General features: G+C 44.9%; 1 protein-coding gene across 5 annotated transcripts in view; it reads left to right on the plus strand.

The window, feature by feature from the left end:
• Positions 1–15792, plus strand: part of ACSL1 (acyl-CoA synthetase long chain family member 1) — a 77293-nt gene that overhangs the window by 14867 nt on the left and 46634 nt on the right. For 3 of the 5 annotated variants that reach the window (XM_054031130.1, XM_054031134.1, XM_054031131.1), the window contains exon 1: positions 5222–5324. The exons of the other annotated variants lie outside the window; for them this stretch is intronic. The gene's annotated coding sequence lies outside the window, so the exon portion shown is untranslated. Of the gene's footprint in view, positions 1–5221; positions 5325–15792 lie in introns of those variants that run through there. 5 annotated transcript variants of the gene reach the window in all.

Below are 15792 nucleotides of genomic sequence, written 5' to 3' on the forward strand. Positions count from 1 at the left end.
TCCCTTCTGGCCATAAAATCTATAAATCTATGAACCACATAACACGAAAGTCAGTGAAATGACAAGATAGCCCCTTGCTCCTCTGTATGTTATCTATTTATTATGCTATAGAAGTAATTCCTAGGAAATATTTTTCAAATCACCACACATCCTCATCATACAATTGTAAGCCTCAAGATAGATTTGTAGTCTCTACAAAGAGAAGTCCTTCCAGCATTTTGTAAAAGACTACAGATATGTATGTAAGGAAGACATTTAAGATGGGCCTTAACCCTAAACCAGTCTCAGGTAAAAACCCTGACAACACCCAGGAAACACAGTGCACACAAGACTAGAAACGATTAGAAAAGCCATGGCAATCTACAATATACATACATAGTATGACTTCATAAAATTTAGGCTGAAGTTTCCCAAATTCAGTGGGCTGCTCAAGTATTCAGATAAAGCAAAGCCGTAACAATGATCTTGCAACAAAGATCATTAAAATAACTCTGGTTCACTCACAGTTCCTCCAGCTATCACATACTTTCCATACTGCTCCAGAATGCAGACAGAACATGTAATGTTTAGGATTGGGAACTGTCATTAAGTATGGTGCCTTGACAAAGTTTGAGAGTAGGTAACAGACTGTTCTCCTCCACAAAATTTGCATTTTCAAAGGATGATGCTAAATTATTTTACTCCCTCTCTCATTTGTAACAAGGTCCACAAATCTTTTACATTGGGTATCTGCTCTAGTAAACTTGGAGGCAGACCAAACCTGTCTGTCAGTCACTGGCAGGAGAGGTAAGAGGTATTTCTCTGAGAAACTGCCAGTTTTTCATTTGCCTCATCATCTTCACGCTGGCAGACCAGCTTCTGCCTGCTGCAGAGCAAACTTAAAAAAGAAAAAAAAATGGTTTAAAATTATCAGGCTGTTAAGGTCTGTCTTTATCAGCAGCGGGGAGAAAGGGAATCCCTTTGGTCACTGGACTCTCCGTGCCCCCTGCTCACCCATACAGAGTGGTTTGGTGGAGAAGAAGAGGGAAAGCCAGACGCTGCATCTCCTGCACCTCCCTGTGAATTGAGTGGCTGGCTCGCTGGGGATCTGTGCCTGTTCTTCTGGGGAGACCCAGGCCACCTCAAATGCTCAGGCACTTGAGCCCACTTCCCTTCCAGAGCAAGAGAGCTTCCAAGAAGCAGTTGGCAGCACCTTAGCACCCACGGGCTGGCACAGCACAGGAGGCAGTCCTGAGAGCAGTGGCTCCCCCATGCAGAGATGTGTGGGGTGAAGCACAGTATCAAAAGGCCAGGGAAGCTTCCTGCCCATCTGCTAATGTCTGTGCTTACAGCACCAACTGTTGACTGCAGAGCAACTCCCCAGCCCCTCTTCTGCAGCTGCTGCAGTGATAGGGAGCTACGGACAGGGGTCTAGAGTAAACTAAGGAGAGTCTGGTAAGGGACCTTTGTGCACAACCTCTCCCTCCATTACACAGTACCCCTCCTCCCCCACCCAACTAGTCTTTCAGTGGCTCAAGGCTACTCCCTGAGCCACTGATTGCCAGCAGTATCAGCTAAGTGCTGTTTCCCAGTGCAGTAAGTGGGCTAAAGACTCCTGTTGAACTTCCTGGGTTGGAGCCTTGGTGCTCCTGGGATGGGGTCAGCCTGTACCCAGGCCACATCCAGGAATCTTCCTTGAACAAACTGTGGGAGCCTAGAAAGCCCACTTCAGACCCAGTCCAGCACAAGCTCCAGTATGATACCTCCCCCTTTCTCGGGGTGAGAAAGCTGCTTGAAAGAGTAATCACAAAGTTCCCCTCACCTCCCCAAAGGACTCTGTCTGAACTTTCTCTTCCCATCTGAAGAAGGAGGGTCAATGAAGAGTTAAGAAACGGACATTCAGACCCCTGTGACACCCCAATAAAAAGCTCTAAGGAAACAAAAAGAGCCCTCTCTGCTCCCATTTATCTTTTTGAAGACTGATTCAGGGGAGTCCTCTAGGAGGTGCTCTCAGAGGAACAGAGGGAAATTGTTTCCCTCAAGCCACAGAAATCTGCAGATTGCAGCTGAGCAGGTATTCCTCAGTGCATGGTTCCTGACTCACCCTCATAGTGTGCATATGGGAGATAATCCTCAGAACCAGGTTCCCCCTCATGAAGTACAACATGACAACATCCTGGGGTACAACATGTAAAATTAAGTGTTGCTCCTTGAGGAACAGGAGGAGTTTGGCTCGGTAGACAGCTATCCTAGATCTCCTACAAATGAGAGTAATATGGAGGAAATGAGGCCGATATTCCATATTGTTCTTAGTTCCTCCTGCCCCCAGGTCCCCAAAAAAGCCATAAGGCTACAGAGCAGTTCTCTACTTCAAGTATTACAACAGATCCATGAAGAAATCAAAATTCAAGATGGAGACCTTAACATCCTCACTAGCTGCCATCATCAAAGGGGACTGTATGACATCAATAGATTTGAAGGATGCCTCTTTCCAGATCCTAATTTGACAGTCTCACAAATGCTTCCTGTGCTTTGTTCTTGAAACACAACACTACCAGTGCAGGTCCTTACCCTTTGGTTTAGCAACTGCACCACAAGTACTGATACTACTAATAGCTGCTTTCAGACAGGAAGGGTCCATGTCTACCATTTCCTGTGTAATCTCCTTATCGAGCCTCATCCAGGGTCAAAATCATAGATGGTACCATTCAGGTGATAAGGATGCTGCCAAGCTATGGTTTGGGACAAAGTCAGTTAACCCTATCTCAGCAGATTTCCCATCTCAGAGTGGAGATGGGCACTGTCCTCTACAAAGTTTTTTTTTTTTTTTTTCAGGAAAAACAGGAGAAGCTGAGGAATCTTATTCAAACAGTCTGCCTTTCAAGGGAAGTACCCATTATTCACTTGTGTCAATTCTGGGATCAGTGTCCTCTTGTGTGAGCCTGTGCTTGCATGAGGTTGCTACAGAGCTTCCTCTTGTGTCTCCCCAGGAGGATTCTCAAGTCATTCAGATGGTGGATGAGTCTAAGGAGATTCAAGTCAGGCTTTCCAATAGGTGAACTAGTCAGGACAGTTATCACCACAGATGCAAGCATGGAGACATGGGTGTCCATGTGGGATTGAATACTGTCCAAGAGATCTGATCCAAACAAGATGAACAAGCACAGCAAAACCTGGAGAGAGGTTAGGGCAATCCAATATGGTCTCAAGGCTCTTCTCCCATATCTAGACTCCCCTCGTGTGCTGATTATGCCAGACAAATTCTCAGTCAGGTCATATGTGAATACACAAAGGGGAACAATATCTATAGTTCTTCAAGGAGAAGCTCGCCTCCTGATGACTTGGGCAGCAGAAAATGTGCAATTAAATTCACTCCATTCACATCCAAGGGAAAAATGAAAGTTACAGTCGACTGGCTCAGCAGGCAAAAATTAGATCATCCAGAATGGGAATCTATACTGGGATGTGTTACATCTCCTGATAAAGGAATTCAGTCTCCTAATGATAGATCTGTTTGCTTTCCACCTGAATCACAGGGTTTCAATGTTCACTTACCAGTGGGATCAGAAGGCTTAGGCAGGGCTCCTCTACATCACTCTCCCACATCAACTAAACCAGATATGAATCCAAGCCTCTAGGCTGATCTATTTACATAGTACCAGACTCCAAACCGATTCCTTGCCATGTTAATCTGAAGTGCATGGTCATCACAACCATATTTAATGGTGTAGTTCAACAGTATCCTTATCAGTTCCTCTCTATAACTTGTCCCTTATGATATTGTGAGGTTTACATTGTGGTATTGTGACTTGGCATCAGTATGACAGATTACAATGCTTAAAATGCCATAACTGCATACAAATGCTATCACATTGTGATTCTTTATTGCGAGATGATGAAGTTTTGCAGGCTGTGAAAGTGAATTTGGAATCCATGAATGTCCTGTAACCACTGGCATGTGTTTATCTTCAGGAAGTCTGAATAATACAAGAAAATCCACCATGGATGGCAACTTTATGGACTCCTCCAGAAACAAAGCTAGATGTCTGATAAACTCATTTATAATCTTTACCTCAATTTCTTTATCTGTGAGATGCTGAGTGTCTCCTGTGTGGCTGATCTCTCTCAGCTCCCACAGAGGACGCATTGAGTACTTTGTAAAACCAGGCCCTTATTTTCCAACCACTCTGACTAAAGACATGGATGAAATGATGGTGGATTTTTACAGCGGTCTTACACTTGCACCGCCAGGGAACAATTTTTGTACTAATTACTTGATGCTTGTTTGTAAAATCTAACACTGCAGAAAGATGCACATGACATTGGTCACTGTGGTTTCAGTGTTTAATCCCATGTTTAACCTTCTGAACAGCCACTATCACATTTCTGTTCTTTCTGTGCAAATTTGACTGGATTTACAAAAATTCCTTTCTGCTCATTGAAGTGTGACCTGCTTCTGTATTTTTGGTATTATTTTCCCAGACAGCTTCCTTTCCTAATATAAATATTAGTCTGTTTACTATACTAATGTAACATAGATTATAGTGACCTAAAAGTGTCTATAAAGTTACAAAGGTGAGAGGGAAAGTGAATCACTGTTTGGGGGAAGTAGGGCGCTGTTAGTCATAGAAACAGACCTCCCCAGCTATGGTCCAGTTAGGAGCAGTGAAACCGTGAACCCAGATTTGTGGATATGATGTGTACTTGGGCAGAGGAGAAGAAACCTCAGAGACAGTTATGTATCTGGACTGATGACGAGTGACACTGGTTTGTTCCTTTTAGATCTCTTCACCCCGTTTCCCCGCCGTTGGAACAAGAGCCTTCTTTGCAACGCCCTGTTTCTGGAATAGCTTTTTGTCTGTCTCCTCCACCCTCCGTTTTCAAAGCTCAGCTGTACATATGCATTCTCTCCCTCCCCCATACCTCTTCCTTTTTCCTCTCTCGCTGCCAGTTAACTCTGGACCTGAGCAAACAGATCTTGGCCCACCTCTAACGCCGCCTGGGGTCCCGTTTAATTCCGGGAAGCACTGGGAGCTGCTGGGCTCGCTCTGTGCGGGACGCTGCTGGACCCGGGAATTGTGCCCCCTCCGCCACTCTGCTCTCGCTGTTTACTTGCCTTCGGCCACACCCTGCTGCCTCGCTATTGGCCCGCGGCGGCTCGGCTACCCCGCAGCCCTAGCGCCCGCTGGCTCAGGGGGCAGAGAGGGGCGGGCGCGGCGCACACGCACTACGCTGCTCCGGCGGCGGCTTGTGGGGGCGGCTTAAATAGGGCGGGCCGGGCGCCGGCGTTGCACTGTCAGTGTGGAGGGGGCTGGTCGTCAGTGCTGCAGCTGTTAGGCCGGGCGGTGAGTGAGGCGGTGGCGCCGCGGGCGCGTTGCTCCCTGTGGGGGTGTTTGGGGAAGGGGCTCCGCTCTGTGGGGCGAGCGAGCTGCCGCCTGGGCTCCTCCCGGGCCGCGGAGGCGCAATGGGGCGATGCCTGCTCCGTCCTCTGTCCTCCCGCAGCACGCCAGCGAGGGGCCGGCCGGCAGAGCCCCAGGGGCTGCGGTTGTTCTGCCTCCTGCCCGGGGCCTCTTGGGCGCTCCGCAGCTAATCGCTCTCGGTGACACGCCGCTGTCTGTGTCCAGCCCGCCGGGTGCCGGGAGGAGAGTGGGCTGTCTGGCACACCAGGAAGCTGGGGGTCTGGCAGGGGCCTCAGCTCGAAGCTGCTGTGGCTGATCAGATGGCTTGAAAACCTCCTCTCCATTTCCATGGGTTAGGGATGCGCCAATACGGGAGGCTAATGTGCTGACAAAACCCTCCATCCCTGTGTCTCTGCGTGGTGACTGGGAAAACAGGCTCTGTACTCTTGGCTTCATGGATTCACTGCAGGACCGTTCATGTTGTGCTATGCACCACAAGAGCATTTACTCCATAAGCAAAACCTGCATTAGTGTGAACAAAAGAGCACACGTCTTGTGGGAGGGGACTTGGGTCTAGTTTTCTAGAGCAGTGTTTCTCAACAACTGGTCTGTGGACCAGTGCAAGTCCCTGGGATCTCCGTGACACAGTTCAGGAAGGCAGCAAGCTGGTCCCTGGTATCAAAAAGGTTGAGAAATGCTGTTCTAGAGGGTGAACTGCTGAACTTCTATAATAGAAGCTACAGATACACCTCTACCCTAATATAATGTGATCTGAGATAACGCGGTAAAGCAGTACTCTGGGTGGGGTGGGGCTGCGCACTGTGGTGGATCAAACCAAGTTCGATATAACATGGTTTCACCTATAACACAGTAAGATTTTTTTTTTTTTTTTTTTTTTTTTTTTTGGCTCCCGAGGACAGCGTTCTATTGAGGTAGAGGTGTATAGGCCCAGGTGTGGTGGTGAGTTTAGTGAAAACTGCCTAGTGATCCTGCTGAATTGGGATCTCAGAAGTCTCATCTAATTCAACAACCTCTGCTTAGTGCTAAGAAATGGTAGACTTGTACAGATCAATGCTATGCTGTATTGTACTACTGGGGTTATAGTTATGTGAGACTTCCCTTGTTTAAAGGAACACTAGAATTAACCCTCTAAGCATTGTAACATTGTTGCTTTTTAATATGTTACCAAAGTGTGCTCCTCAGACATCTGTGCCTCTTCAGTCCAGTAAAAACTGGACTGGCCAGTTTTGTTTCTCTGGGTCTTGTATACAACAACAGTGATACTTGATCAGAGGTCCCATGCAGGCTTTCAAATCCAATCTGAGGCTGTTCTTGTGTTAAAGCTAGGGAAAGCATTAGACCTAAACAATGTAAACTGAAGTTTTTTCACTAGACTAAGTGGCATTTGTTTCTGCAGGTCTAGTTCTCCCTCCTTTCAATGACTGAATAGAAACTCTACTCCAAAGGGATGCTGTCAGGTCAAACTGGCTTGAAGTTTTATAATTAAAGCTGAAAGCTCTTTGACTAATGCCTTTATTTGTTAAATGTTGGTTGAGGAAAAACTGTTTAAACACCTCTCTTTCTGAAGGGTCTATAGTCCAAATGTTGTGGTGTTACTGTAATGCCGTAGTTCTCAACATGTGGCCCAATTAGCACACAGCTGCAGCCCAACTGTGTGCTGAAGGCCATGGGCTGCCTGGTGGGCCCCGCAGGGTGTGGTGGGGTTGAGGTCATGGGCTGGCCCCACCGAGGGTCTGGTGGGGTCCAGTGTCCCTGCGGCAGGGCCCCGCCACCCAGGGCTCCATTCCTGGCCTCGCTTTGTGGAGGGGTCTCTGGGCGGGAGGCGTTGGACATAGGAGTCAGTAGGGGAGGAGGGCTGTGGTTCTCAACATGTGGCCCAGGTAACACATTGTGGGCTGCATATAGGTTGAGAGCCACTGCTGTAATGTATTAGAGCCAGAAAGTGAAACTGACTACTCTAATATCAGGGCCTGACTCTGATTCATCTTTAAGTTGATGTAATTCTCAGGACCTCTGTGTGCAAGCTAAAACAACTGATACCTTTATCATGCTATTTACTTTCTTTAATGTAACTAGATGCCTTTTTAAAATGGTTTTAATAATGCTACCAATAATACAGCTAAGAATTTAACACTTGAACCAGAGTATCAGGGGGTAGCCGTGTTAGTCTGTATCTACAAAAACAACAAGGAGTCTGGTGGCACCTTGAAGACTAACAGATGTGTGAACCAGAGTGTCCCTTATGTGTGATGTATGAACTTGTACAGTTCATACATCACACACAAGGGACAGGCAATAAACAGTCAAAGGTACAGTCTCTTAATACAGAATAAGGAAAATTAGCTTTTTAAAGGCTTCATATTAAGTTGAAACCACCAGTTTTTAAACATTCTACCCTCTTCAGAAATCTCTCATTATGGTTTATTAATTCTTAAGGGCTACTAAGTTTGGTTAATCTAGAATAACTTCTTATAGGACTGTGTTTGTTCCTTTTTAAAGGACAAACAAAATATCTTCAAATGTCAGTGTTTAACAAGAATGTGTAATCACAGCACTCAAAGCTGTATTTACTGAATTTCAAAGGAGAACTTATGGGCAATCACGCATATTTGGAGAATTGGGTCCAAAGGGGTGTCTGCAACATAGACATACCCTGTCTGGTGCAGGGTAGAGTCCAAGATGCAGTGGTTGGATCCTATGATAGGGCTTGATAAGGCAGTTACTTTAGACATTAACCTTTCCTATCTACTTTTCCATACCTAGTTTGGAAAACTGTTCAAAAATGGCTTTAGCAAGCTTTCCTCTGGCTTACACGGTTCAGGCAAAGCAGTCTCTAAACCTGTTCTTAACCAGTTAACTAATGTTAATATATTTGTAATCTGGCTGGGGGCATACTCTTGAAGTGGCTTGGCAAGAAATTTTGGACCCTGATATGCTTTAGGTTCTACAGGAGTGCATCAAGTACACAGGCACACTTAAAAAACCTCTCCTTGCAAACAATAGTACTGGTTGTCCAAATAGCTTCTTTTAATGTTCCAATTAAGCATATAATGTGGCTCTGTCTAGAGCTGTGCTGTTTGCCTTGCAAGTGTCAACTGCCAGAGTTGTCATGACTTCTCAGTCTCTGAAAAGCAGCACATGCTTATTCTCAATTAAGGAAATGTTCAGACCCTGTCTGGTGGGGGGGGGGGGGGGGGGGAATAAAGCTTACTAGTTAGTTAGTTAGTAACAGTAGGGGGCCATTTAGGGATCTGGGGCAAAAAAAAAATCGTACTTGGTCCTGCTGTGAAGGCAGGGGACTGGACTCGATGACCTTTCAAGGTCCGTTCCAGTTCTATGAGATAGGTATATCTCCATATTTTAAAAAAAAGCACACATTCAAGAGTATGAGCAAACAACGTGAATGAGTATTCCTTGACAAGTGCCGTGAATAAACTAAATCTAAAAATGTTAAACTTGTGCATGTGGAACTTATTTTGCAACTATAAACCAACAAATGTTAGGTTGGATCTGGGTCATAAATTTCATAAAGCAAAAAGTTGCTGGGTTTTGTATTTGTCCTGGAAGTAAGATTGATATTATTGCAAAACAAAACTAGTCCTTCAAACGGGAAGGAGTGAGATGACTTTATAGTCATCTTAAGCAAATTTTCTGCTTTTTTTTTTAATAAACTTAAGTCTACCTATCTGGTTGCATCACAAGGTATGAATTACTAAATGGAAAAATTTCACTTAAAACTCTGCTCCTAGGGAATGTGTGCTGTTATTGGGGGACTCCTTTGGAAACTACTTCCAGCATTGGAAAACCACAAACTTTGCTGTGTGGATTTTGTTTTGTTTTTTTTTGGGGTGGGTTGTGTGGGAATTGACATGTTTCATATTATAAACTAATTGGAGTGTTTAATGACTAACAATCAGTGGACACACCTAATGAGATTTGCCATGGATAGTAGATAACTATCAAGAGTGTATGATAGTATTGGGCTAAAATCGGTGCTAGCACTTAATGGATTTTTCTGTCCCTGCTCATAAGTACACTTCAGTGAAGCATGTGGCTGGCTCTACTAATTCTTCGCTAGTCTGTTTCTTAAACTTTATTTTCTCTACCTGTGTTCTACAAGCAAGCATTCTGGCCAATGAAGCTATATTGTTTGAGAATCTAGGTCCATGGGCCTCTGGCTGGCTGCCATGTTCTATTTTCTAAAATGTAGTCCAAACAAATGAAAAATTTTCTTGGTATGTTGCATGTAACTGATTGCTATAGCTCCCACAAGCATGTTATGCTATCTCAAATGGGAGAAGTGGTATGCCCAATTACGAATGGGAGAGGTGTTCCATGAGAATTTCCTTAAGACATGGTCCATACTGTGGGAAAAACTTATGCCCTGCTGCGCTGCTCTGATCAGTTCTTTAGACTACTCCTCTGAGGCAGGGAGGGGAAGGGGCTTGCAGTTTTCCAGCCCACCCTGACCTGTCAAAATTGGTTCACTTCACAACACTAAGTACTATACCCTTAGTTGCTACATTAAATGATGGGTGTCAGTTTGTCTTCAAATGACAAGCGATGGTCCTTTTAATTGAAGTTTAAAAAAAAAAAAAGCCTACTAGATGTGGTTTTGTTTTGTTTCCTCATAAGCCACCTGTACTAGAGCTTGTCTATCACTGGCTGAAAATAGTTTCCTTACCAGAAAGCAAAAAAAATTATACTTGGAGCCAAGACACTCTTGGTGACTGGTTTTCCCCTCCCCCCCCCCCCCCCCCCCCAATAGAGTGATCATTTCTGATAGCTTAAGGCCCTGTTCTGCAAACACTTCCACACAGTCCTGTGGAGGGGGGAGAGAGGCTTTCAGGACAAAGCATTTAGGCTCTTTCTGCATGAGCTGCAGTCTTTAAGGGTTCTGGACTTAACATAAGAATGGCCATGAGGGGTCAGACCAATGGTCCATCTAGCCCAGTATCCTGTCTTCTGGCAGTGACCATTGCCAATGCCAGGTACTTTGGCAGAAATGAACAGAATGGGCAATTAAGTGATCATTCCCTCTTCTCCGCGCCCAGCTTCTGACAGTCAGAGGCTAGGGACACCAAGAACATTGGGTTGCATCCTTGACCATCTTAGCTAATAATGTATTTTTTTCTTAAATCACATTGCTCCCACAATAAAAGGTTTTGGCATCTGCATGTTAAGCTGTAGCAATAGATTAGTGGAAAGGAATTTCTTCTGGCTTAATGCAAGCTACTTTTACACTTGTTGCAGGTGATTTAAAAGGAACTGCAGTATAGTGTCTTAGGCTTTGTCTACACTGGCACTTTACAGTGCTGCAACTTTCTTGCTCAGGGGTGTGGAAAAACACCCCCCCGAGCGCAGTACATTTCGGCGCTGTAAAATGCCAGTGTAGACAGTGCACCAGCACTGGGACCTATTCCCGTTGTAGAGGTGGGTTTTTTAATAGCTGGTGCCGCAACTACACAGCCATGTTAAAGCGCTGTCGCAGCAGCGCTTTAACGTTGCTAGTGAAGACATGTCCTTAGTCCTGGGACAAGGGACTCATTGAGTTCTCTTTTACATAAAGAGGCAATTTGTAGACCTGATTCTTGTAATTCTATTCAAGGAGTGAGAGTAAGGGTTGTGAACCCAGTCATTTCCAATAAGGTACTTATTGAGCTCCTTGTTCTAATCTTGAATGCTTTAGCAGTATCTATTTATCTGTTGCATTGTGACTTTATTCTAAGGATTGGAGTTTAAATGCCTGAACACTAGTTCCTTGTGACATGATCTAAACTGAACTTGCCTGACTCTTTCTTAACCTTTCTGAGATTGCGGGTAACTGTGAATAAGAAGCTAATTCTTGCATGGTCTTTCTTTCATCATTCAGAAGGTATATGATGACTTTACATGCATTCTGAGCAGGATTTTCCTGGAACTATCAGAATGAGTAAAATAACATGATTTTGTCAGTTATGCTGCTGATGACCCCGGGAAAGTGCTTCTGTGTATGACCAGCAATAAGCTTCTGCAGAACGATGCTCATCTTGGGTGCTTTTTGTGAATGAACCTACTGCAAACAGAGAAGCTGGGGTGTGGCTGCACACGTCAGTAGAAAGTTGTAGATGTGCTGATTCTAATTTGAATGATAGGCTTAATCCTCACGTCTGAGACAGCGCAAGCCCTCACAATTAGCTTCCTACTGATTATGGAGGTGAGAACAATTGAGTGAGTGGTCCAATATATCCAGAAGTGGGTAGGTCTCAGTCTAATATTAAAGCAACTGGTTATAATAAGTTACATAATCTTAATATGTGGTGCTACCCAGCTTCACCTACAATAATCTAACTCTTAAAAGATGATTGGGCAGAGTCTTGTCATGTACTGCTATACTGTTAGACTCAAGGACTTAATGTTCAATTAGCATGCCCTCAAGTTACCTTTTGGACACTATTCTGACTATAAAATACAGCTGCTGTTCCCATTAACTTCTAAAGGAATTACCATACATTTGAGGGCAGAATTGAGTGCCCACCTAGAATGTACTTCCTAGATGTGCTTCTGTATAAAGACTGCTGAGAAATGCTCTAATGCTCAACATGCTTGCCGTTTGCAGGGTAGAAAGAGAAAATTTATCTTAAGCGCTTGATCAAATTCACTCTGCTGCAAGAGCAGGTTATAGACTTTATTAGGAACACTTAGGGCTTGTCTACACTTTCCAGAGGATTGATACTGTGGCGATCAATGCATCAGTGTTCTAGTGAAGACCCGCTAAATTGACCGCCAATTGCACTCCCGTCGACTCCTGTACTCTACCAGATCAAGAAGAGTAAGGGGAGTCTATCGGAGAGTGTTTCCCTTCTACATTGTGCAGTGTGGACCCTGCAGTAAGTAGATCTAAGCTACATCAGTTTGAGTTACACTATTCGCGTAACTCAAATTGCATAGCTTAGATTGACTTTTCCATTTAGTGTAGACAAGGCCTCGGAAGGTCATATGAGACTGACGGATCAGATTTTCAGGCACAGTGTAGCAACCCTAGATCACTAGAAGAATCTGGCTGTAGAATCAGTATAACTAGTCTTGGGAAGTTTACACTAGCACAATGGGTTTCAACCCTTTTTCATTTGCAGACCCCTAAAATTTTTCAAATGGAGATGCCAGACCCTTTTGGAAATTCAACCTCTGGTCTGTGGACCCTGATCATAGCATTCTTGGACTGAAAATGACTGAACAGAATTCAACTAACAAGTTCGGCCCTGCATTTGACACACCGTGAGAAGATGCTAAACTGTGGGCTTCTATGATAACTATAACACTTCTGGGTTTTGACCTGTAGGTGGGGGTACTCACATACTTTGGATTGATCAGAAAAACAGAATGCCCTTTTCTGGGATCTGAAACTTTATTTTCTATGCCCTGGAACTGAAAGCTTTCTGTCTCTCTGCCTCTCACCTTTTGGTCCACAGACTGAAAACAGCTGCACTAGCTCTAATGGCATGGAGCAGTACAGCAGCTTCTATGCCTTCTGCTTTCTCTGTTGCTTGTGTGAGGGTGGCTGGCCTTCCTTTAGCTCTTGTTGCTGTTTGTTTAAGCCCTTCGAGGCCACAGGCTACCAATGTAAGTTGATCAGCCTTTACTAGGGGTATGTCTAAACTATGAAGACTATACCAGCATAGCTATGTTGCTGGAGCTATGGCTGGCTGTATCCTGTAGAAGACAGCCTACAGCAATGGAGAGGGTTTTCCTGTTGGTGTAGGAACACCACCTTTCCAAACAGTGGTAGCTATGTGGATGGAAGCACCCTTCCATTGGCATGGGTGCATCTACACTGGGGGCTAGGTTGGTATAGCTACGTCAGATGGTGTGGATTTTTCACACACCTGACTAATGTAGCTATGTTAGCTGGTAACTTCTCTGTATAGACCAGACCTCTGCCTGGGTGGGAGGAGAAGTTCAGGAAAACTTGCTTTCATAAGTGCTAGATAAACTACCTAGACTAAACTTAAATCTGTCTGCTTCATATTAGGACCATCTCTCAAGTGGGTATCTGTTTCTGCAGCAGCACCCTCTCCTGTGCTGTGGTTTCATACTTGGCTGGGATGAGGTTCTAGACTGGGTCTCTTCCCCATTCAGGCTTTTAGACTTGGGTACTACAAGAAGATCCCCTGGTAATTATGTACAGCAACATGCACCAGTAAAAAGGGAAGAAATTCTAATGAATTGATGGCAATCCAGGTGCCTTGCAGTACACTTAATGTAATAGGAATGACCCACTCAGACATAAGCATAGTCTGGTAACTTTGAGGGCTCGGGCCACTTTCCAAATGATGGGAGAGGGGAAATCTTAGCAGATATCACTCATTTTGTAGGAGGTAGCAATGGCAATCAAACTAGAGCAAGTTTCCATAGTACTAGTCACTGAAACTTTCTTTAGTGCGAGACTCTCTCAACCCCTTTGCTAACTGTCTTGCTAAATCTAAATGTTTGGCTATGTGTACAGTACAGATTACATTGGTGTAAGTTACGTTGCTCAAGTGTGAATAAGCCGCCACCCCCCCCCCACGAGTGACATAAGTCATGCTGACCTAAGTGCCAGTGTGTATATCACTGTCAGTGAGAGAGCTGCTCCCACCAACATAGCCGCCCCTGCTAGCAGGAGCTGGAGTAACAAAGTCAACGGGAAAGAGCTCTCCCATCAGCTGGGTGTCTGCACTAGCAGCACTACAGTGGTGCAGCTGTGCTGCTGTAAGCTCTCATAATGTAGCCATGGCCTTTGGGTGGAGAGAGAAACTATTGGTTCTTGGGTTTTCTCTCTGCAATAGAGAAGCTGACTGCTACTCTCCTGTTTTTTTCCGTTGCACTCGAATGATGTCTGGTTACTGATAGACAATAGGGGAGCTTTTAGCCCTCTGTAAATAGATGATTGTACACCATGAGTGGGAGGAGCAATGAATAGAAGTATCTTGCCAATTTGGCTTACTGCCTCAAATGATACTGTCCTTGCTGTAAAGATCAGTCTCATATGCTGTGCTCGTTACTTGTGTCAGAAGGGAGCTTTGCCTGGGTGGCACAAAAGATTTTAACAGAACTGATATGAAGAGCTCAGAAGGACACTTTCCCAAATGGAAAGTCAACTCTGCATGTCAGTATTTGGAAATTAATGCTGTTTGTCTAAAGTTAGGTATATTACTGAGTCTCTTTTAAAAAGAGTAACATGAGAAAAGATCTAACCTCTTTTCTTTCTGCCAAAAAACCCACTGCAAAACTAGCTGCTAATCTTGGTCAGGGTACAGTGTAAACTTCTTAATACTGGCTACTTTATGCAAGAGTTAGTTTTCATATATAATCTGTCTCCAGGTGCATCTCTACATGCTCATCAGTTTGAGCATCACAAGCTCTTATGCTCCAGGGAGTGAGAATCTGCTTCCTTTATGGCAGAGGTTATCAATCTTTTTCTGTCTGATGTTCCCACAACATGCTATAAAAACTCCATGGCCCACCTGTGCCACAATAACTGATTTTCTGCATATAAGCCAGGGCTGGAGTTAGGGGATATCAAGCAGGGCAATTACCTAGGACCCCATGCCACAGGGGGCCCCCACAAAGCTACATTGCTACAGGCTTCAGCTTTAGCCCCAGGTGGCGAGGCTCAGGGACCGTGGTGCTTTGCCTTTCTGCCCTGGGCCCCAGTGAGTTTAATGCTGGCCCTCCTTGGAGGCCCACCTGAAACCTGCTCGAGGCCCCCTACAGGGCCCTGGACCCCTGGTTGAGAACCACTGCTTTAGGGTGTACTGCTATGCCTTCCATTCTACAAGGAATGGTGCTGCCTGCTACTCCTGTCATGTCTGAAGGTTGTCCTGCATGTCACATTACATTCTCTGCAATTCAGATAGTATCAGGATAACAAACAAACATAGGTCTCCAGCTTGCTAAAAGAGCAGTACTACTAAATGAGTCACCTGGTCTTGCTGACTTTCCAGCACAATTTAACCTTGATAGCAGTGTGCTAGACCTGCTGATGACCAATAGATAGGCGCTCTCATCTCTAAGCAAACAGATGAAGGTTTGAGGCTGGCATGCAACAAAAGCAAGTGATCAGCCAGCTTTTACCTTGCCTATTTAAGGGCTGGAAAAAAATTGAATAGAGTTCTTAAGGAGGGATTTGGAGATGAGGATCAGGCCTGCCCTGTTAGGGTTGGGTGTGGGGTCCAGACATGAGTAGATTGTATTGAAGGTGTCACAATAAAAGGGGGAGACCTGCATCTTATGGAGATGCTGACTTGCTCATCTCAATGAGCCTAAGTTTGGCTGACATAGGGCCCTGAAGAAAAGGGCCAGGAGCTAAAGGATATGTCTACACTGGGGGTTGGGGGTGAGGTAGGGAGACCTTTCAGCAGCGAGTTTCTGT

The sequence above is a fragment of the Malaclemys terrapin genome, chromosome 5, assembly GCF_027887155.1.
Source record: "Malaclemys terrapin pileata isolate rMalTer1 chromosome 5, rMalTer1.hap1, whole genome shotgun sequence".
Lineage (NCBI taxonomy): Eukaryota > Metazoa > Chordata > Testudines > Emydidae > Malaclemys > Malaclemys terrapin.